This window comes from Pinus tabuliformis, chromosome 7 (genome assembly GCF_031772625.1).
Source record: "Pinus tabuliformis cultivar Carrire ecotype Pingquan chromosome 7, CPIR1, whole genome shotgun sequence".
Classification (NCBI taxonomy): Eukaryota; Viridiplantae; Streptophyta; class Pinopsida; order Pinales; family Pinaceae; genus Pinus; species Pinus tabuliformis.
The window spans coordinates 1,211,149,805-1,211,175,172 of NC_142293.1; the positions used below are offsets into that span (position 1 = coordinate 1,211,149,805).

At 36.5% G+C, this 25,368-nt stretch overlaps 1 pseudogene; it reads left to right on the top strand.

Moving 5' to 3' along the window:
- The first annotated feature begins 15,739 nt into the window (after window positions 1–15,739).
- The window catches only part of LOC149251766 (transmembrane 9 superfamily member 8 pseudogene), a 66,179-nt pseudogene continuing 56,550 nt past the window's right edge, over window positions 15,740–25,368 (top strand).

The following is a 25,368-nucleotide window of genomic DNA, read 5'->3' on the forward strand; positions in this document are numbered from 1 at the left end:
TCTTGGATTCTTGAGAGACAAAAATTACCCATCGAATGAAACATCTTGAAAGCCTTTCTACAGATAAATAAATAGCCAATATGATAATCATAATCTGACAATGTAGATTGCATGCACCCAACTAAATATGAATTTTGCATGCTTTTATTCATTAACAAATATATCTTCCTTTTCTCTAATGCAAATTTGACAACATTCACTTGAAATGAGAGTGCTGATAGAACTTCTTCTCGTAAGATATTCTACTCTACCACTTGTATAACTAGAACATCTTGCATTGATATGAAAAGGTTTGCTCTCACTCCTCGATACAATATTTCTTGGCAACATCTCCATCATTGGATCATCATTTGTATAAGCATTTTCTTCATCCTTTTGAGGAATGTTATCCACACTATGATTTGCTGTGCTTTTCAAATACTGACTCGGAGGATATTCTTCATCTTCCCCTTCTTCAATGCTACTGTCATAGTCCTTAGAATTGGGACTAAATGGAAAATTTAACTCGATGTTTATTGGATATTCTTCCTCATGTGCATTGTGAGTGCTGCTCTCCTAGTCCATAGAATTAGGACTACGTCAAAAATGTGACTGTTTACTTACTGAAAATGATACATCTTGTCCTTTGTTATTGCTATTCTCATAGTCTTTAGGATTACGACTAAGTGCTTCATCCTGTCCTTCATCACTACTGATCTCACATTCCATAGGATTAGGACTAAGAGGACACCATGACACTCCATTCTTTTGACAATTTTCATCATTCTCTTCATCACTGCCGCTCTCCTAGTCCATAGGATTAGGACTAAGTGGACACCGTGACACTCCATTCTTTTGAAATTTGTCATCATACTCTTCATCACTACTGCTCTCATAGTCCGTTGGATTAGGACTAAGAGGACACCATGACACTACATTCTTTTGAAATTTTTCATCATGCTCTTCATCACTGCTGCTCTCATAGTCCATAGGATTAGGACTAAGTGGACACCGTGCCACTTCATTCTTTTGAAATTATTCATCATGTTCTTCATCACTGCTGCTTTCATAGTCCATAGGATTAGGACTAAGTGGACACTATGACACTTTATTCAGTTGAAATTTTTTATCACTATTGCTCTCATAGTCCATAAGATTAGGACTAAGAGGACACCATGACACTCCATTATTTTGAAATTTTTCATCGTGCTCTTCATCACTAATGCTCTCATAGTCCATAGGATTAGGACTAAGTGGACACTGTGACACTCCATTCTTTTGAAATTCGTCATCATGCTCTTCATCACTACTGTTCTCATAGTCTATATGATTAGGACTAAGAGGACACCATGAAACTCCATTCTTTTGAAATTTTTCATCATGATCTTCATCACTGCTGCTCTCATAGTCCTTAGGATTAGGACTAAGTGGACACCGTAACACTCCATTATTTTGAAATTCGTCATCATTCTCTTCATCATTGTTGCTCTCATAGTCCATAGGATTAGGACTAAGTGGACACCATGACACTCCATTCTTTTGAAATTCGTCATCATGATCTTCATCACTGCTGCTCTCATAGTCCATAGGATTAGGACTAAGTGGACATCATGACACTCCATTGTTTTGAAATTCGTCATCATGCTCTTCATCACTGTTGCTCTCATAATCCTTAGGATTAGGACTAAGTGGAAATCATGACTCTTTATTTATTTGAAATTCTTCATCCCCTCTTTCATCAGTGCTGCTCTCATAGTCCTTAGGATTAGGACTAAGTGGAATAATTGACTTTCTATTCATAGTGGAAGAATTTCCGTTATATTCATCAATATGAATAGAGTTGTTACATGACGAAAATGTCGATACTTCACAAAGCGAAACTTCACTATTAGAAGAATCCATCCCTTTCAAATAGAAGAGGTTGAATGATACAAATGCAAACTCTCTTAATGATATTATATAGCTTAAAGAATGAATTTTTCCCTCCAAAAATTTTCGCTAAAATTTTTCTCTCCAAAAATTTCATTTCATGTATTTCCCTCCATTATTTTATTCTACAGTTTATTGAAAAATTTTAAATATTTTTTTTTGAAATAAATCTTTAAATTTAAAATTGTAAACTAAATCTTTTACCTAAATTAATTTAATAGTTAAACTATATAATATTTACTAGACAATTGATTTTTTTTTTTTTTAATTTTTTTATAATACCCTCTAAAACAAATTAATCCCACATTCACCGTGCTGTAAAACAATTCCATAATATTCGCTTTATCATAGTTTCCTATATCGCCATAATAGAATTAACATGTTAATTTTTTTTAAAAACAAATTAATCCCACATTAACTATATGGTAAAACATTTCCATAATTTCACCTATATAGTAAATTTCATTATAACTATTACTCACTTCACATCAAGGTTTTCCGAGGTTCAATAAAAGACTTGGAGTGAATTTGTGGAGTAGCTACATTGCTATCAACAACATATTCAACAGAGGATTCTTGCATTTGAAAGGTTAGTTAATTTTTCTGCTTCGCAAATTTTAAAATTAAATAAGTTTAATTTTATTTATTTATTTATTTTTTAAATTAAAAATTTTTGTGGGCCAAATTTACCCACTATGTCTATAGTGGGCATGGTGGGCCCAATAATGCTCACAGTGGCCAAACGGTCCCATAGGTTGGGGGCGGTGGGGCTGGCTACCCAACACTGTTTAATTGGGCCCGCGGGGGTGGCAAGGAGATTCCCAGAATCGCCCCGCCACCCCTGCGGGCCTTTGGGCCGCCGGTCTGGGGCAGGGGGTTGCAGACAGCCTCTGCCCTACCCCAGCGACCTAATGGCCCACGGGGGTGGCGGGGCGATTTCGGGAATCACCTTACCACCCCAGTGGGTTGTTGGGTCGTCAGGGTGGGGCGAAGGGCTGCAGACAGTCTCTACCCCACCTTGACGACCCAACAACCCACGGGAGTGGTGGGGTGATTACGGGAATCGCCTCGCCACCCCCATGGGATGTTGTGTCGCCAAGGTGGGGCAGAGGGCTGCAGACAGCCTCTGCCCCACCCCGGCGACCCCCCCACCACCCCCGTAGGCCATTGGGTTGGCGGGGTGGGGCGGAGGGTGTTCGCAGCCCCCGCCCCACCCCGGGGTGGGGCGAAGGGCTAGGGACAACCTCTACCCCACCCTGGTGGCCCAACGGTCCACGGGGGTGGCAGGGCGATTCATGGAATCCCCCCACCACCCCACAGGCCGTTGGGTCGCCGGGGTGGGGTGGAGGCTGTCTGCAGCCTCCCGCCCCACCTCGAATATCCAATGGCCCGTGGGGGTAGTGGGGCAATTCTCAGAATCGCCCCACCATCCTGTGGGCTATTGGGTCACCGGGGTGAGGCAAAGGCTGTCTGCAACCCTCGATGGCCCAACGACCCATGAGTGTGGTGGGGAAATTCTAGGAATCACCCCGCCACCCCCGCGGACCGTTGGGATGCTGGGGTGGGGCGGGGACTATCTGCAGCCATCTGCCCCAACCTGGTGGCCCAACGACCTGCGGGGGTGGTGCGACGATTCCAGGAATCGCTTCGCCAACCCCACGGGCCGTTGGGCCACTGGGGTGGGGTGGGGCTGGGGTTCGGGAGGAAGGGAAGTTGTTGGGCTGCTAAGGGGTCCGGAACCAATGGCTGACTCGGTTGGTCGATCGATTTTCAGGTTTATAAAATTAATTATCATTTATTGTTTTCATTGTTAATTTAAGTTATTATTTTTTTGTGATTTACTGATTTATATGTGTATTTTTCAGGAAAATGGCATCAAAGAAGATTTCTGTGAATCTTTCTGAACCAAAGACTCTTAAAGGTGGATCTTTAGAAAACATTGGTGAATGAACTCAATCTGAGTTGATGGCTACAAATATTTCAAGTGCCTCAAATGATAAGAAGATGATTTCATGCTGGAAGAAATCAAAATAAGTGAAACTTCCATGAAATGTCTGGTATGTGAAAGAAAGAGAAAGCCAAAATGTGCAGATATATCTATATGTTGATATACCTAATGATAATGGAATTTATGAGGTGATGGGAAAGGTCATAGACATGTGTTCGATACCAGATAGTGAAGTTGTTTACATACTTGCAAAACCGCTCAGGTCACATGAAATGATTAAATACCAGTTATCATATTCATTGTATGACACGAGAGAAGTATCTACAAAGTTGTGTAAACAAATCGTTAATGATATGACACAAAATATCGTAAGTATTGTTATTTATATTTGTGTTTTGCGTTCTTGTAACTGTCTCACTATATTTTTATAACTTTGTGTTTATTGACATATGATATTTTGTTTGGCAGAATTTTGTTGAAAGTTGTTCAATTAAGTTGGGAGGCATTCATTTCATAGAGCATGATACTATAAAAGTTGTCAGCAGTTTCTACTCAGTGTCAGTAGAAGATATGGTAAATAAGAAAAATGTAGTAATTCATGATGCTACAAAACTACATCCAAGGGGTCAGAAAAAAGTCTCTAATGGATAAATCTAGCAAAGGTAGACAAGTTACTTTTGAAGACGAGGAAGTTGAAACTGGCAGTTAAGAATATGTTGTTGTTACTGAGGATGACATTAGAACTGAGAAGAGCCGTAAAAGACCAAAAGTAACAATGCCCAAGAATAAATTTGTTCCAGTTAATGATGAGAATGTTATGAGGAAGAAAAGTAAAGTTGAACATTTTTAAGTAGTCATTACCAATAGTCAAGAACCTAGTGAAACTTCAAAACAAAGCAGAGAAATCATTACACCAGGAGCTGATTTAGAGGATGGCATTATCAAAACAAAACAAAATGCCATTCGACAAAACTTGACAAAGAGAAACTTAATTGAGGGTGGTCGTACATTTTAGCTTAATGTCAGACAAATCTATAAGGCAAGTGAAGGACAATGTAAATATCAAATAAGAAAGCCACACCATTTGCATGTTCACACTTGAAGACATTGATGAGGTACAATCCATATGCTCATGTGGTTAATTATGTGCTTCTTGTTGATCCAATTCAAGTTCCCAATGAAGAAGCATTTGATAAGTCAAAATGTTTTGAATACAATTATTATGTGCTTGGGGGGAACCATTTTGTAGAAGTTCAAAGACAATTGATGGAGGAATATCCAAATAACCCATGTTTTCAAACAATGTAATGTATCATTTATGCTAGTTTATCAGATACAGAAGCAAAGTTAGTGGCATGGGATCATAATTCAGATAATGAATATAGGATGTCTATGACTTTCATCCAAAGGGTTAGATTTATTCATAGTGAATTTGAAGAAAAATGTGGTGGGGATAGGATACATGTTATTGTAGATTTCCGAAAGGAATGTTGTATGGAAATAGGCTATCAAATTGAAGAGAAAATCAATTCAAAAGGCGACAAAGGTGGCAAATTTAGTGATTTATTTAGAGGTGTTGAAAACATTTTCCAGTTTGCATTTAGAACTAGAGAGATATGGGAGTTGATTAATGATATTTTTAGCATGTGGGATAACATTGGCATTAAAAACCAGAAGGTCAAAAGGTCTAAACCATTGATATGTAGCAATAGTAAATCAAGTCCTGAAATGAAGCAACTTCCAGAAGATATGACTATCACACCTTGGAGAGCATTGCAAGGAGTGAAGGATGAAAAACTTGTCAAAGCAATATTATCTTGTGTGAGGTCAGGGGAATTATCATTGGAGGAAATGTCTGAGGAATTTCAAAAGTAAGTTTGTTGAATTATTTTTATTTATTTCTAGATTATAATTTTCTTTTAAATATAACATATTGTTCTTGATAGTATTTGTTATACATATCATTATATTAATTTTTTTTTTACTTCATCTATGCAGTCACAAAGTTTACATGAAAATTCAAGAACAAATGGTTAAATTGTTGAATGACGATAGTTGGGATGATGTTGTACACAACTATCCAGATTCAAGTTCTACATCAACATTAATTTTTTATTTTTTTTATTTTTTATTTTTTATTTTATTTATTTATTTATTTATTTTATCTCGCATTTAAAAAGGTATGTTGATTTATACATTCGTTTTTATTCATCTGTATACTATTTTTAATTTATAACTTACACATATATTTGTTTATTTTATAAATGATGAAGAAGGATGCAAATGGAGCACTAGATAGTTTCACAACCTTTATTGGAAAAATTAAGATCGAAATACTGAAGAAGCAATGTCTTAAGAATATTGAACTTGATCCAACTCTTACTCATTTCATTTGGAATGGGCTTGACACTATTCATTATCAAGTAATACAAGGCGACTGTGAAGACATTGCTAAAATCATACCTAAAAGGGATTATACCCCAGTTATTGCAGATATTCCCCATGGTTTCAATATTCCAAACATTGACTATGATAGTGACCCTTATACTTATCAAGCTCTTAGTAAAGTGGTTGTGGGATTTCTAGAAGTCACATCGTCACCATTATGGAGGTTTGTGACATTTCATTCAGACACACAATTGGCATTGTTATTGTCAAGCTTCAAGGGGAAAACAAATTCAAGGATGTAATGGCCCACTTAATCTTATCATGCAAATTTTGTTAATGTTTACAATATCTGAAAATATTGAGAAATATTAGTGAATACCTTCATTTGGGAAACTGTAAATTTTATTTACTGATGTAAAATTTATTATTGCTATTATTCAAATTACCAAGTTGTCTTCTCAAAATTTATCTTGAATAGGATATGGTCTCCTTCCCTTATTCCAATTTAAATATTCATCTCACATCTCCAAAATGTACTCTCACATTTAATTTGGAGAAGACATGGTCCTCTACAATTAATTACCAATTTATATATTCATATCTTATCCCCAAAATGTACTCTCACATTTACTTGGGAGAAGACATGGTCCTCTCCAAATAATTACCAATTTATATATTCATCTCTCATCTCCAAAATGTACTCTCACATTTACTTGGGAGAAGACATGGTCCTCTCCAATTAATTACCAATTTATATATTCATATCACATTCCCAAATGTACTCTCAGATTTACTTAGGAGAAGAGAAGTCAATTGTAAGGATGAGGGAGAAGTTATGACATTAATGAGAGGTGGTTGAAGTGGAGAGGAGGGGAGAGGCATAAAAAGGGAAGGAGGAAGAGAGAAAGGGGGGATGCTAGGTTTTGCTTTTAGTTTTGGATTGGCTGTGATTTTGGGAGAGCTTAGGGAGCCTATGGAGGTTTCCTGGGCTTGGAGTATGGAGGAAGTATTGTTTATCTTGGTTTGGATTATTCATCTTGGACACATTACATCTGGTTGGACTTGGGCTTGGAGGGCTAGGGAACCTATGGATGTTTCTTGGGCTAGGAAGTATTTCCTAGTTGGCTAGGAGGTAAATCCAATCGGTAGTCAAGAGGAGTGTTCCAACAGGAGCAGTAGCTCAAGGGAATCTCCACCGGTCCATCAGTACATGTATTCCTCTATGCATAGATTACTCATGTAAATTATTGAAATTAAATTTTCACTATTGTAGTTGTAGGGATTAGAATGTAAATGGTAAAATTTTCATTGTTTAAATGTCTGGTAAGAAAGTAAATTATTGCCTCTTATTGCATTTAATTCCCAGAGAATATAGATCTGTTAGAAGACCCTAGGGTGGGTTCTTACACGTGGTATCAGAGCCTTAGGTTCAAAATCTAGACCCAAAACCCACTAAACCCAAATTCCACTATAAAGAGCTTGTAACCCTCATAAGGACTTGTAATCCTGATATATACATATAACAATTTGTTTTAGATTGAAAATGATACCCTCTTTATTGCCATGAAAAGAAATAAAACTGAAGTAAAAACATTTTATAGTTGCGTTTTATAGGCATGTTAAACTGTCATATACTTTGTTTAAAAAAAAAAAAAAAATAGAGGTGTCTTAAACTGTTCCCTGTGCCTTTTCTGACATTCAGTGACCCTTTCATTGTACTCATTTTCAGTCTCAAAGATGTTAGAATTAGTCAAATTTAACTCCTGCAAAATGCATGCAGATTCGCTCTTTTGGTTTTCACATCCAGCATATACAATATCGCTGGAAATATTTTCTGTGGAAAAGCAATTGTTATTACCAGTGTGTTGCATCTTTTGTGCCTGAATTCTTTCTCTCGACTCTGCCAACGCTCTCTCTAAGAACCGTCTCCTTGCAAAGGCTTTAAAGGGCGAAGCTGACACTTTCTGATATGATTCACTAATACTAGTGCTGTTTTTTCTTGAGTCCTCATTGCCAATCACTGTTAAATCATCCGTTTTTTCTGGTGCCAAAAGTGTTGAAGATGCAAGCATATGTGGAACATTTTGTGATGGGTTCTTCCCCATATTTAGTCTAGACACACAAAGATCTCTCTCACGATATACTCTAGGAGAGATTACCGAAGTCTCTGTAGCATGTTCAGATTGAATTTCCTGTACATTTTGACTCAAGTGCAATGAAGGCTGTGAGTGGGCAGAATCTCTTTCTGCAAAAGGCATAGCCCTTCTTTTGCCAGGATATCAGTTCACATGGTAGATGCTCTTGCCAAACTTTTCATGCCTCGTAAATTCTTAGTAAATGGAGATTTCTTGTAGCTATCCTTGTACCTTGAAATAATCCTCGCCTCGTTGGCTTGGAAATATTTTATAGCATTTTCTTTCTGAGCCTTCTTCAGGGAATAGTTCACCTATAAAATACCCTTGGCTTCCTTCTCTAGGTTATGAAAAACCTTCAAAAGACAGAAGTTGTCATCAGCCTCTGCTTGTAGATCGAAGTAAAACCACGTGATAAAAGACCACAACTGCTCTAATGTAATTCCGGATTGATCTTGACTGGCTCTGAAATTTATTTATAGCCTACCAATCTAGAATATATTTATATAAAACTGGACTTGCTAAACTCTTAATATTTGGAATCCGTGGTTGCAAATCACCTAGTTTAGCTGAACCATTTGTTGTATTTTCCATGAGAGCGTGACCTCTTTCGTGCTTGTGATCATCAAGGTCTTGAGGTAATGAAAATTTGTAATTACAAGTTTTCATCCAATTTAATGGGCTGTCTTGTGTAAGGTCAACAGACAGTTTAATTCCATTCTCACACTCTACAAAGAACTGAGAAGAGCTCCCAGAAGTCTTAGCCGTAGGATTATTGACTAGACATTTTTTGAATCTTGCATGTCCACTGTAAACTCTATCTCTTTTCCCAGCATCATCAACTACTATTTCTTCTGCCAACAAAACCATTACGTCACTGCTGCAAATATGGCTTGGGTTATTCTTTTTAGCTTCATCACTGCCGTAATTTTGTAGTGTTTGACGATTTAGAAAAATGGAAGAGTTAGCTTTTGTATCCAATACCAAAGAAGCTGCTTTATATCTTGTGCCATTACAATCTTCCTAAAGTTTTCACCAACCTCTTTCTTCATAGTAGATGCATGCTATGAAAAAGCTAGAGACACATCCAAAGAGTCCACAGCTGTGTGAATTGACCTCTTGTCAAAAGAAGTACTGGATTGATTGAATGGAGAGGACCTAGATATGCCATTTTGTGATCTCTCTGCAAATTTTTTATCAGCGTCTTCATATGCTTGACCAAGATCATCCTCACCATTAGCATGGGGTTCAATACGCAACATCAAACATTGTCCTTCAGATGTCCCAGTTGCATCACCTAAACCCATTACTCTGTGTGCATCTTTTCCAGCCAAGTCTTCCAGATAAGTATCCTTCACTACAAGTGTAGTATCTTCCTCCATTAGTTCAATCCTTTTTGATCCAATTTTAGAAGGTGAATGGTAATTCTTCTTGGTATCTACTGAGGTAACGGTATCACCCATTTCATTCTCATCTTTTATTTGAGATGGGGTAGATTGACTTCCTTCATCCTTGGATAAGGTTCTAGAGTTCACTGAACCAAACCCACTGTGGTGATTAACCTTAGAGAGTGAACTAAGAGCATCTGCCATGTAAGAATTTGTTTTATTGTAGGTATTCCATGTTTCTTGCACAGGTTCTGAAGCTCTCTCCTGGAGAGACTATGATAATCTACAACTTCCATTTATGCTACCATTCTGCTTAGTCTTACACCGTAAGCAACTTACAAGATCTGGAAAATGAAGGCCGAAATCCTGAAAATACGATCACGATACTTCCTTTGAAACGCCAAAAGATGGATTTAGAGTGCCCTAAGAAAATCCAAAAAAAAAAAAAAATCTTTAGGAATCCCGCTAAATTAGCAACAGTGAATAGAATGTATCATCTCATGGGCCACTATCCATGATTTTGCATGCATTAAAGCAACTTCCTTGTTCTTTAGACCAATTTGTCCATGATGGGCTTCATTCTGTCAACAATGATCTTAGATATGATTTCGTAGGAACAATTACAGAGATCAATTGGTTTGAATTTGTTGACAGTATCAATGTTTTCCTTCTTCAGGTATGAGAGTTAAGTGACATTGATAGCTTCAAGGGACCCTCCCTTATGACAAGATTTCTCAATAGCAAGTAAAGCTCTAGCCCAATAAATATCCCAACATTCTAGATACAAATCCATAGGGAAGCTATCTGGTTTAGGTGATTTGCCTGTTTCTGTTTCCATCACTGCATGTTCAACTTCTCTTGGTGAGACTTCTTTAATTAATTCTTGACTCTGGTCATGGGTGACCAACTTGAGGATGTGTTTCACTATCAAGTCATCACCTCATTTTCATCAGCAATAGGTTCACTAAGTGAGTCTTTGGAGAAAGAGACTAGTTCCTCTTCAATCCCCTTTTTCTCTTCTAGTTTTTCCCCTGCTATGGTGCCGAGGTTTAGAATTCTATTATGTTTTGACAAGCTCGGGATGAGTGATCAGAAAATTGTGTTACTATCTTCTATCTAAAGCCACCTTATTCTTAATTTTTGTGACCAAAATATTTCCTCTTGCCATGCTTGTGTGGCTTGTTGTTCCTTGAGTTTAGCTTCTCACAGATGAGCATGTGGTTGTTCATCCCCTGAATGAAGTTGCCAACCTTCCTAGAGGTTACAACATAGCATGGATTCTCTGCAATTTTGGCCAGTTCTCCATTAATATTCTTTAACCCGGAGAATGGCTTCCTAGTAGCTCGATTTTGGTCAAGTTTTTACTTTGGAGTTTCTGGATTCTACTATAAACATGCAAGAGAGTTGGGAGGTGCTTGCATCCCCCTCTAGGGATGCCATGGGGCTTGCAACAAAAAGTGAACCCAGTAAACCTTAGTGGCCACCCCCTCTTGGACTTGTGGTGTCTTAGAGTTTTAGAGAGGGCTGGAAAGAAGGATCAATTTGTACTCATTCTCTGTGATATTTTGTCCTAATACTCTCATGAATTATCTCAAGAGGATGTCAAATTTTGAGGTATGTTTGGGCTATTTTCTTACATTTTGGGTTGTAGCTATTGGCTAGGATCATTTTGGTCTTCAAGACAGGTTTAATAAGGCATACATTTCGGCTTGTGATATCTGTAGCACATTCTAAAGGTTTTAGACCTCCTTTCTAGAGAAAATTGTTCTTCTCTGAGGCACATTTCTTAGAGGTTCATCTCGAGTTTCCGAAGGAGAATTCAACCCACTGATTAGGGAAATATTCTGCGTGTTTCTGAGAAAGAAATTTTTGATTTCGTGAGGGCATAATCTTCAACATCTTTGAGGTTGGTTGTTTGAGGTTCAGATATTCTTGTGGAATATTTTTGGCCTTGAGAATCCAAGCTAAATCCAGTCTTATTTCGTCTTGGTTTTCCCATTTATCTAAGCTAGGAGACGAGCCCTAATTGAAGTTTAATATTCACTAGCATCATTCCTATACAATTTCCATTCAACCCTAGAACAGAGTGAGAAGAAGTTGAGCTACTAATGCAATCCATTTTTGAGATTGAATTGGAGTCATCAATACATATATTTTCCACCCCAAGTATGACAACGTTTGCAGTCACTGCCATAATAAATAAGGGTATACATGTGTAAGTGGGAGGACTCAATCATTGCACAGATTTTCAGCTCCATTGTGCAATACCTATCTAAGAACTATGCGTAAGTTTTTTTTGATACCTAGAGTTAATATCGTGTACTCACTATGGCTCTAATTAATGAATTAAGGTATGAATTTAGTAGTCACTTCATAGAACAAATTTTTGTAAGCCATTTTCAGATTTGATATCACTAGCCCGATTGATAGATCAGACTTGGTGCACTATTGTTATTGATCTAAGATTGTTCTCAAGGATTAGTTAGGGTTTGAAGGAGATATTTGTAAAATACATCCTTTATCATTTGTAGCATCAGACTTACAAACATCTCTTGGTCTTGTCATCTCACGAAATTTCTCTTCAAGCAGTGAACCTGAGGTATCTTGACTAAGCCTAATTATCTTTGAAGTAGCAGAGGTTCGATATTTTGCATCAGTAAATCTTTGGTCACATTGGATAGAAGGAAAGCTCCAAGCATCAAGCAATAGAAGAATTTGATATTTTGTAGCAGAGTTAATCCTCTTTCAGTTTTGAGAAGAAATAGTCTCCTTGAAATCTTCTATACAATAATTTATTTTGAAGCCTTGTAGTAACATCATTGAAAGAAGCAGTCCTGAAGGTGTACAAATTTGTGGAAATTTGAAGATTGTTTTATGATCAGACCTCATTTATGACATAAATCACTTCTCTTTCTCACCGTACATCATATAGAAGATAACCTAAAGTAGTTTGAATCCTCCATTAGCTTGAGAAATAAGTCAAAGTTGTATTGCACTGTGTGATGAACATCATGTCACTGATCCTAGGCTACTACAAGCGTTCACATTTTTTTCATCTTCAACAACCATTGGCAAGTATCAGAACCTTGAGGGCAGATGTCAATTCTTCATCAACAGTTTAAAGTGCATTCTCTATTTGCCACATTCTTTTGCAACAACACTGCATCTTTCAAGAAATCTAATACATCAGCAGTTATATATATTCCAAGCATATTGATGACCTGATGAAACTAGCCTATGATAACACGTTCTCAAGTTTAAATTTGTGGCCAAGAAGTAACTTGGCCTAGCTTGAATTGATCTATTGCTTGGGTTCTCTTTGGACTATCTAGAGTGTGGTAGAAAATGTTAGGAATAGTGCTAATAAGGGCTAGGACTTTGAATCAGTGTTGCATAAGACACCTTAGCATAATCAGACTCGAAGCAAAAAATAAAAATCAAAAGGAATAGAGCAGATCATTCCAAGGCAAAATTCAGATCAAGTCTCTTAGTATCTTCAAACAGTCAGAAGTACTTGTGATATCAGTAATATAAAGGTACTATTGATGTAGGTATGATACTGCTATTGATGTTTGTCAGTTGAATATATTATTGTTTAGAAGTTGTTGTTAAATAGGAAGAGCATGTGAGAGAGATTTCCCGTGCATGTGTATTGTTGGGATTTGGTAATTGGAAGTTTGTTGATACAATTGTAGCGTGATATTGTCTCATCTTAAAATGAGCAGATTGATGAAGGCTAGATGACCAACTGAAGTAAGGCTTCAGAGGGAACTATAGAATCACTGGCATAACACTTGATGACTCATCTTGCCTAATGATTATTACATGAAGGAAGCCTATGATGAAGGATGTTGATCCAATGACTCTGATGATTCGTTATATCTCTGTTATCTGAGAAGATGCATGGAAACTATATGATTATGATTGGATGACTGCGGCACATGAACCAAAGAATTAATGATAGGAAAGTTAGCAAATTGCCGATAGATCGATGGTTATGGGCAAGGTCACTTTCCCGACATACAGAGGGATCTATGGTCAAGCTATGATGATTGGTTTGTGAAGATATAGCTATTCTATTTCAACATGCAGCCCAAGTTCATTAATTGTATAGTTAAGTCTGCCACATCACAATGATTAAATTTGGCTGAAGGATGTGTCACTTGAACGTTTTGAACAAACTCTGTAATGGTCTCAGAATTCTGATTGAAGAATGATGTGAACTATATTTTACATTGAAAATTGCAGTTTTGTTCTCACTAATCTGTACCTGAGGTCTTGTTTTGATGCCAACCTCAATGTCTATTAAATATATGGATGGTGTGAACAATATTTGCATTGGAAATTGTAGTTTTGAGCCAGTAATTTATACCCAAAATATGTCCCAATATAAAGAATGTAGTCAGTTATATTTTACATACGAGGGTGGATTTTAATTCTGACATTAGTAGATTATCATTATTCTTATTTAAGATATAGTAGATTTTCCATTAGGATAGTAGGATTATCTTTCAGATAGTATATTTTTCATTCTTCATGGAGGAAGTCAAAATAACAAATCTCAAGTTTGAGAAGTAAAACGACTATGAAGTACGCGAATTTAGATTAGGATGTGATGAAATATCCTATATGTCACGCTAATGATTATTCTATGGGTGGTGGAATTATCTAGTGAAAACATAGATTGAATACCATGGACTTGTGTAGGGCTTACTGTGATAGTTGTTTTTAATGATCTTAAATTAAATGAGAAGATCAATTCGTAGAGAATTTAGGATTTTAGAATGGAAGCTTATTTAGTCAATAAAAGACCAGTGAAAATATTAGAATACAATTTTACCATTATTCTAGTGTTGAATAAAAATTCCGTGAAAAATAATGTGTCTCTAGTTTTGGATAAAAGGACCCTCAAATTTCTTTGCAACTTTTGTGGTCACTGGCCACTTGTGAAAGGAGTAGGCATCTTTAGAGATGCAGTGCCAGTTAGAGGGGAAATACTAATAGCAGCAAGGCAAAGGCAATTATTCCATTCGTTTATTTATTTCTCATTTGTCTGGTCATATTGTGAGCTGCAATATATATCATGAAATTGTTTTAGTACTAGTAAACAATGATTAAATATATAATAAATTTGAACCTTTGACATTTAGAGGACATTTCTCTCAATTTACAAAAAAAAAATATAAAGTATGAAAATCATGCTGGAAACAGTTTCTGAAGTTTTGAGTCTTTTATTTTCAAGTTAACTAATTGGTTTGGAAGTTGAAAAACCAGCGAATTGGAAGAGTGGGACTTTTATATTCACTGAGGTATTAAAGAAATTATATGCATGAAACTTATTCTAGCACCTTCTAGTGGAATTGATAGTACACTAATCCGTTGCTTACCACCTTATAACATATCCGGGTTCAAATGCTATTTTCCATGATGGACAGTTGAATCTGTTTCAACTCTAATTGTTATCGAGGGGTTCCACAAGGATGTCACATGAGCGTTTACGATGCCCATTTTGACGTAGATAACTACCTATGTTAAGGTTCTATTTTGCAGTTCCATGTTGTTTATTTATGAACATTATATACATTTGGTTGGACACGTGAAAATCAATTGATGGATTTGGTATTGATGATGGAAATGTTGGATGTATGACCAAATGTATGACTTACTTGGTTACAATTTATCTAGTGCATGACTTGTCAAAGTTATTGTTTCATCGTACAGGGCTTAAGTAGATATGATTTATCTAATAAATGACTTAGTGAAATTATGATTTATCTAATGTAATATTTATTTCTAGTATGAACAACAAAAATTGACATGTGGATACTAGACTTAATAAACATGATGTTTAAGATCATGTATCTATACCTATTTTTTGGTTATATATATGCATTGATGAGAACTAAACTACAGATTAGAAAGAACCGTATGATAACCAAGATCTACTATTCCATTGGGGAAGGTTGAGACGACCAATGAGGAAAGGTAAGATGTACATTTTTCTATTACATTTGGTATCTACTTGATATAAACTCTTATGACATGGGTAAAATATAAATGACAGGTGGCAAGAATACCTGACTGGATTATTCGATGGCAAGTCCAACCAGCGCTGTAGTGTGGTCCGTATTAGGGTGTTGACCCTAGTTGTAAGGAGGGGTGGAGGCATTTTCCACTGTGTATCCTCTGAAACCTTGAATTGTGGGAGGGCAGTGATGGACATGCTCCCCTAGACATGTGATGACGATTTCCAATTGCCTGCTAAGGAAGTTAGGTCGATGTAGTTGACGCTTCCACCATGTTGGTTTTATCAGTGGTTATATTGGTATAGCCGATGCCACCATATAAAGCAGCAGAGGACAGATAGGGCGGGAAAAAAGTAGGTCATGATGGATAGGAGGATATAGATCAGTTGGAGACTCTTGGGGGAAAGTAATGTCATTGTCTAACTTATCAATTTTACTACTGTAATTCTCTCTACTTTGTTATGCCTTCGAACTCATATCTTTTCACTCTAACTTCGGGACGAAGTTTTCTGAAGGAGGGGTGTATGTAATGCCCCACTTAATCTTATCATGCAAATTTTATTAATGTTTACATTACCTGAAAATATTGAGAAATATTGGTGAATACCTTCATTTGAGAAAACTGTAAATTTTATTTACAGAGGTAAAATTTATTATTGCTATTAATCAAATTTCCAACTTGTCTTCTCAAAATTAATCTTGGATAGGATATAGTCTCCTACCATTATTCCAATTTAAATATTCATCTCACATTCCCAAATGTACTCTCACATTTACTTGGGAGAAGACATGGTCCTCTCCAACTAATTACCAATTTATATATTCATCTCTCATCCCAAATGTACTCTCACATTTACTTGGGAGAAGACACGGTCCTCTCCAAATAGTTATCACTTTATATATTCATCTCTCATCCCCAAAATGTACTCTCACATTTACTTGGGAGAAGACATGGTCCTATCCAATTAATTACCAATTTATATATTCATATCACATTCCTAAATGTACTCTCATATTTACTTGGGAGAAGAGAAGTCAACTGTAAGGATGAGGGAGAATTTATGAAATTAATGAGAGGTGGTTGAGGTGGAGAGGAGGGGAGAGGCATAAAAAGGGAAGGATGAAGAGAGAAAGGGGGGATGTTAGGTCTTACTTTTAGTTTTGGGTTGGCTGTGATTTTGGCAGAGCTTAGGGAACTTGTGGAGGTTTCTTGGGCTTGGAGTTTGTAGGAAGTATTATTTATCTTGGTCTAGATTATTCATCTTGGACACACTACATCTGGTTGGACTTGGGCTTGAAGGGCTAGAGAACCTGTGGAGGTTTCCTGGGCTAGGAAGTATTTCTTAGTTGGCTGGGAGGTAACTCTAGTTGGTAGTCAAGAGGAGCAACAGCTCAAGGGAATCTCCACCGGGCCATCAGTACATGTAATCCTCTATGCATAGATTACTCATGTAAGTTATTGAAATGAAATGTTCACTATTGTAGTTGTAGGGATTAGAATGTAAATGGAAAAATTTTCATTGTTTAAATATCTAGTAAGAAAGTAAATTATTGCCTCTTATTGCATTTAATTCCCAGAGAATATAGATCTGTTAGAAGACCCTATGGTGGGTTCTTACAAAGGATGCAACTTACATGGTAAGATGTTTAAAATGTATATTTGATTAATGTTAAAAAAATCATTTATGTACAAGTTAATTGAACTTTTACTATTTCATGTTATAGGAAAAATTCAAATCTTCTTAACTGTGAAGATAAACTATTTATAAATGACTGTGAGTTCATCCATATTGATAGTTGGGCAAAAGATGATAATTATATGTCTATGATTTTTAATCAGGAAGATGGAAAGAGTCATAGCCAAATACTGACTTATGATGCTATTGTGAGAAAACTAACATATGAAGACAAAGAAGCAAAAGGAGAGATAGTTAACATTTATCAAAAAACACGATTATTGATTAACTATCTTATAGACATATGTTCAAATGAAGGAGATTCGGTTCTGGATTTGTTTTATGGCTCAGGTAAGTTTTATTATATGGAATTGAATTTCAATATGTTATTTCTTAATTTATATGTCATTGTACTAATTTACTTCATTGTTTCTTTTGTGCTTGATAATTAGGTACAACACTAGCATGTTATCTTCAAAAGGAAGAAATGCATTGCCATTGAAAAAGATCCAATACAATGCAATTTTATTCAGCAAAGAATTAATGCTCTTCAATTTCTTCGAGATGTAATGCAAGAAATTGGGTTGAAGAAAGGGGACTTTAGTGAACACGTGTGGCAAAGAAGGCAAAGGAACCCCAACCACCATTACATGGAATGATTGGAAAGGCATACATTGGGAGATTCGCGGACATCAAAGATCCATTAGAAGATGAACATGAGAAAAATGAAGCAGAAAATATTGCGGAAGAAGACAATGATGAAACTCTAGAGGACGAAGAGTTTGGATTACATGACATTGTTGATTAAATTTAAGTTATGCTTGGAAATCAAGCTCATTTTTTGTAACTATTAATTAGTTATACTTGTAATATTTTGACTTTGACATTTTATGAGAAGAATAAGAGATCAATTAAGGTTGTTATGCGTTCAATATTTGTATTATGTGATTTTCGCATTAATTTTTATGTTAATCATTATTTTTTGAAAAAAACAGTGATTATTATTATTTTTTTGACATGAAATTCATAAAAAAACTATTATTTAACCATTTTTAGTTAAAATTTTCCTATAAAATTGTGATTTTGACATGTCATTTCTAGCAAAAAATTACAAAAATTATCAAAACGTGTAGCTTTTTAGTTATATTTATGTTAAAAATGGTTATTTTTATGTCAATTATTAAAAATTATTGTTTTTTAGAGACAATTATTTCATGTGGGTTGAAAAATTAATTAATGATGTATAAATATGTAGAATATCGAAAATTCAAAATATCGACATTCTTCTTTAAATATGTAAAACAATAAAAACCTCACTACAAAAAAAAATAAAAAAATGAAGAAGAAGACCACTTCAAAAATTATTAAATCTAGAAAATAATTATTTACATTTCATACATTAGAAAATTTAAAGTAAAAAAATAGGTCTTTTAAAAAAAGGGCTTGATGCAGAATTACCACTTTTTAAGATTAGCATAAAAATCACTACCATTCTAAAACACAATGTACATAAAAAATTTAAAGTGCCAAAAACTATGCTCTAAAAAAAACATGTGTGTTCTGCATCACCCCTTTTCAAAATCGGGTCACTTTTTTGCTATCTCTATGAAACGGGTAATAGTATCAGTTCTCGTTTCAAAGTTTACATTGTTATATATATATATATATATATATATATATATATATATATATATATATATATATATATATATATATATATTTATATATATATATATATATTGGTTATTATTTGTTGTAGCGTAGCAGTTATTATAGTTGCACTTTATTTCAGCACGACAATGATTTATGGATTTATATGATATGTTTAAGTGCTTAAATGAATGTGGCGATGTAATTTATGAATGTTAGGAATAAGAAAACATAAAAAAACCACATTGCATCATCCTTCAAAGCTACAAAAGCCTGGTTATGTATCCTCCCACAGTCACTTCGGGTGAGACTGCGATCTACTTGCAAGTCGTTGCCGAAGGGGCTAGTGATTGAGGGTTTTGTTGGTGCGCAGTATAGATCGAACCTAGGTTAGCCCAAATCATAACCAAGACTTTTTGTAAATGTGTGATTTTCTTGAAAACAAATTTATAATCATACATGCCAAAGGCGCAGAAGAGCTCTTTGACAAGATGTTTGAAAGAGTGTATATCAATGGTTGGTAATGTGTAAAGCCATTCCTTTACACACACTTCAAATGTGAGAACAAACAACCTGCAAGCATCATCCTCAAAATGAATATTTTTCTTAGTGAAAAATTCAAGAAAGCGAGCAGTGTGCTTGAGAATGGTTGTTCCACCCTCGCCATCAAAATTAAAATTGGACAAGTCATTGATTATCCCCATGGGCACTTTCCGATTTGTAGTTATGGAAAAACATGTCAGGGTTAAGATATGGGAGGAAGCCATTAAAGATAAAGAAATTTCAAACAAACCTCACAGGCTCAAATTGTCATTTGGCCCTCCTTCTAGCGCCATAAATGTTGATGGTGTTGGACCCGCCAAAATTCAGGGGGTCTCCTTGATATGAAGTCCCAACTAGACCTCACATTGTTTGGTGTAGGAGCCCTGTCCAAAATATGGCTCGGTTGCCAAAGTAGTGGGTTTTAATGATGTACATTGGCCACAATAATGCGTAAAGTGGTGTAATTCACACACAAGGGGAAAATGAGTGAGCCCCTTAGAAGCCTGTAATAGTACGCAGCTTAAAAGGAACACATGAGCATAAAATACATCACGAGTTAGCCTGCAAAATTGTTCACAAGTTAGCCATAATAGAAACATACAACAACACACATTCAACAAGATTCATACTAATGCAAACGAAATAGTTCATAAGCATTAACACAAGTGAAATAACATATATTGCAAACATAACAAGAATAGTCCTACTATATTCACAACATATGCATGGAAACATGTCGGCTTTGAGATTTTAGTAAAGTGAAAGTTCCAAGTAGACATATACCATTGACGAACCAATAGTCCCAATAGTGGAACATGAAATCTAGACTTTCTCCTCCAAAGAAATACTCCCTCTATGCTACCGAGAAGCTGATGCTCTCAACAAACACCCAAGCTCTTGATTCTAAGCTAAAAGCCTAGTCAAAAGCTTGGCTCCCAAAAGCCCTCTACATGAGTTATGAGGACATATTTATAACAAAAGGGGTGATTATTCATCTCCCTTTTGTAACTGTTAGACTTCTCTCATGACCCTTCAAATTCTTTACAAAATGACTCTTCACATTCCACAATTGACACTTGGAATTCCACTTACAAATTAATTACAAAAGAATATTACAATATACTCGTACCCATATTAGACAAAATTGGATAGAGCCAACTAGAAAGCCTAATAAGACAAATAAGTAAAGCTTGAGTTTGAGGAAACTTCAACTCAACAACTTCAACTTGTAGGTTCTCGGTCACATGATGGTGCGAAGCTCTATACTACACGATGACTTCCCCAAATTGTGCAATGGGATCGAGCGAAAAGCAGACTCTAGCCTCCATGGAATCCAAGTACAATGATTTGGAACTGGTCTGAGTTTCCTTCTTTAGCAGGTGCATCATAGTATTGATCTTGACTGGACCACCAATGTACTTCTGAATGTTTTACCTATTCACTTCAAGATATTCCTTATTAGCGATCTATCTAAATTGGTCCAAGTATTCTTCATCCTCTTGCCTAACCTGATTCCTACGTTTGGCTTCAAGGAGTGAGCCAACTGATGGGATCTTGTGTGATTTCACCATGAAATCCACATTGTTGTACAATAATGCATATGAGGCCTAAATATTGGCAATGAATGAAGTGAGTTGTTTGTTGCTCTGAATGATCATATGCACTTGCACTTTCTCCATCTCTGCTTGTTGTCTTGTTTTGTTCGCCAATTCTGACAGTGACCCTTTGTATTACATTGACCACTCATGCACAATAGAGATGGTTGTATGGACAACCTTGAGAGATTTGGCATTATCCTTACACTTTTGTTGCATGGTGTGCAAGAGGTCAACTGATTTATGCACGGTGACAAGCTCTTCATACAAGATTCACATGGTTTCTCCCAATGTCGATACTTCACCAAGTATGGTTGCCTTAAGTTCTTCCAGATAAACTTACGCGGGAGCTATGTTTTGAACCTTTGCTCGAATATGTCCAACTTCTTGCTTTTCAACCTATAAGTTCTTTGCCAAATGTTTGTTCTTGACCATCAGATACTCCATGTTTTAGTTTGTAGCACCTACAAAGGCCAAGTTGGTTGCGGTAATGGCATTCAAATTCCTTTTGGTGTATGTCACAATCACCCTTTCTCTGATGAATGTAGGAGATGCGAGATCATCCAAAAAGTCTTTCTTCATTGCTTGTAAAATATTCTTTTGAATCTCATCATAAGTCAAATTGTACATGTCCATAACCAGACCCTCATCAAGAGGAATCATTTCATCTTCCTCGCTTGGAGTTTGCTCTATTGAAAAAGTGAGGGGGAGATTGAATGATGACTTGCTAAGTGCTCGACATCACATCAACATCTTGATTCAACAGCTCTGGTTCCACCTCCATGTCTTGAATCACAATTAACTCTTCAATTTCTTGAGCAAGCTCCTTGTCCTGTAACTGTTCACTCTCCTCTTGTAGTGGTCGATTCTACTCTTGTTCCTTGATTTGTTTCCATGCTACTACTTCTTCTTCCATTCTTCACCTTTCTTCTTCTTCTTCTTCTTCTTCTTGTCTTTGCCTTTCTTCTTCCAATATCATCTTCTCTTGTTCTTCCCACTGCTTCATCTCTTCCTCCCTCTCCCTTTCCTTCCTTCTCTTCTTTGTTTCTATTGTCTCTTTCAAGATGATTTGATATGATTTCATCTTGCAGATCTTCTCTTCCATTGGACAGTGCACGACTTTCCTCTTCCCTTCTCATTCACTAGGTTGCATATTTACGCTCGTACTACATATGGAGTGACTTCTTTCTATAGAGTAACATGTGATGTTCCAGCGAAGCTGACTAGTTCGTGAGACTTGGAGGTATTATAAAAATTCTTCAATGCTTCCTCCTTAAGTCTGAAAAACTCTTTCTTGGCCATAGAAAATGAATCCTTGCATAGTGGTCTTTGAAAAAATTCCTAGGATCGTACGAATTGAAGTCCAAATTATCGAATGCATTTTTTATATCTCCTTGCCAATCCGATTTGCATAGGTAAAATGGGCCAAGGTGCTTTCTTCTTCCTATGTAGAACTACTGATAACCCTGTGGAAAGGTGGTAAGTAACTTCTTGCATGACTAATTTATCTATGGCATACCTCAGAAAAATATGTGATGACTTTTTCCTACCAAACACTCTGAGGAAAGTGTCATCCAGTGAGGAAAATCAATCTGTTATCTCTGACATTGCTTCCATTTCCCCACATGACATGCAAGGTGGCTCTTCCTCAAATATTAACTTGTATAATAGAATGAGGAAGTGATCAGTCAACCTTTCCATTACTCCTTTGTGGCTACACTCTAAAAGCAACTTGCAATAGATGTGTGCACGATAGACTCCCTCAGTGTTTAGGTCCAATTCATGCCTGGGAATGAATTGCGAGCGCAAATCGCATCTAGTAGGTAGGTAGACATGTAAAATTTGGTTTGCTTGTCCTTGGGAGGATTTTGGGAATTAGCTACATGGATCTTCAGCTGATGAGCCAACAAGTCTGACCAGTTGAATGGTTTTCCTTCATTCACAACCTAGTTCAATAAGAATGGCCACCCTTCGGTGAAGGTGTCAGTACTATGTTGACCATGGATCTTGCAACATAAAAATATCAAGTACTGATAAGCCTTCCTAAGATACTTTATCTTGTAGTTGTTGTTGGGTGTCTAACGGAAATTTGTTGGCTCTTTCACCCAACCTTTAACCACCTCCTTTGTGCTCAAGTAGCTAGTGACAACATAGAAGTAAGGATGCATGAGTGATTCCAACTCTGATAAATGATACATGAGATGGTAATCTAGTGCTAGGAAAGAAGCAAACCTTTGTCCGTTGGCATTATTAAGAGTCATAGTCTTGGAATATATATGAGAAATTATCCATATGACAACATATGCACATGGGAAAGTTGGATACTTGCATGAAACCTTATGTAACCTTGACTTTTGGACATTTATATACACCTTTCGGTCCACAAGACCCGCTTCAAAGCTTCTTGCTGAGAAATCTTGAGTTACCTTGTTCCATGTGATATTAGACTCTTTCTCTCTGAATAGTTGAGTATATGCAAAAACTGGAAAGTTCATTGGAGTACTCTCAACTACCTCCCTGATTTTGATTTCAGTGGTGTCCTTTCAAGTAGATCTCTTTAGTGCCATGATGACAGTAACTAATAAATATAGCTGCTCAACAACTGCAATACCTATAGGAGGAAAAGCACTTATGGAAAAGATGAATTAACTTAAACAAAAATACTCACACAACAAGATTAAGGCAACAACCACAAGAATGATGGCAACAATTACACAAATCCTAAGCTGAGGAAAGAGGTTGGCTTCCTGAACTATGCATTGCACAGTCTCAGCAACCAGGGGAGAAACTTGAGGCTTGAGACTGTGTAATGTTTTGTCTCAGCCTGGGCAGACTGAGGGAGAGACTACGCATTGCTCAGTCTCAGCAACCAAGGGCGAGGCTTGAGCCCTGGAATTGCATAATACACAGTTGTGAAATCTAGGTACTATAGATTATGTAGTCTTAGAGGCTAAGCTTGAAGCTTGAGCCTTGGAATTGCGCAATGCCCAGCAAAGCAAGGAAACTTCTGGCAAAGTGAGGGGAAGATTTACCTGTAAAGAGGATGGGAAAGTGGAAAAATGAGTGATGGTGCAAGCTAGAGTTTAGATATGACTAAGGAAATATCTAGCAGTGAATATTAAGTGTGGAAGATGAACACGCAAAGGAAAAAGAACATGCATAGGGAGTCACTGAAATGACGACCACTAATGGGTAAAAACAAGAAAGTTGATGTGACACTTGTAAAAGGAAAACGACAAACTAAACCAACAATTTTACAAGCTAATATTATTTAAAATTCCAGCAACCATGAAGAGAAACAAGCAAAAAAGCACTCATAGAAGAGAAATGAAAAAAGCGATAGAAAAAGGGACAAAAGACGACAAAAGAAAAACTCAACCGAAAAAGCACCGAAAACTCCACTAAAGGCTCCTTGATCTCCTTGGGAAGGCTAGAGCTCCAAGATCAAATGCACAAATGAGATATATGGGAATATATTATATTGATCTAGGTTAGTTAGGGTTTATGATTCTCATGCCTAAAATCAAGGAAAAAGTGATACTTGGAAGAAAGTCCAAAAATAACAACTTGTGTCATCCTTTAGGAAACTAATTATCCACTCCATATTTTCTAGGGATTGCCTTTTGCTTTTTCCTTTTTTTCTCTTTCTGGAAACCGACCATTCACACTACCAAGAAGGATTTCATAGTTTCCAACCACTGAGAAACTTCTTGACTCAATGAATTGCACAGTTTCAGAGCTTAAGGGAAGCTTTGCAAATTTCTAAACTCAAGGCCCGGTTGTCTCCTAGAATTCCGCAGTTTCTAAGCTTAAGGCTAGCATGTCTGTTTGAATTGTGCCATAGTTTCTGAGCTCAAGGCTAGCCTATCTGTCTGGATTGTTCAATTCAGACTCTTAAGGTTGGCCTACCTTCCAAGATTGTGTAGTTTCTAGAGGGAAGATTGACAATGCTACAAAGTCAAGTCAAGAGTTAGCTTGTGCCAAAAAGATATAAAATCGGGATCAACACAAGCACAATATGGAAGATAAATCTTGATCATGTCATGAATACTTGATGACAATGAATGATAGGCTCTTGTGGACAGAAGGGAGGCTCCAAAACAAAGCATGAGAT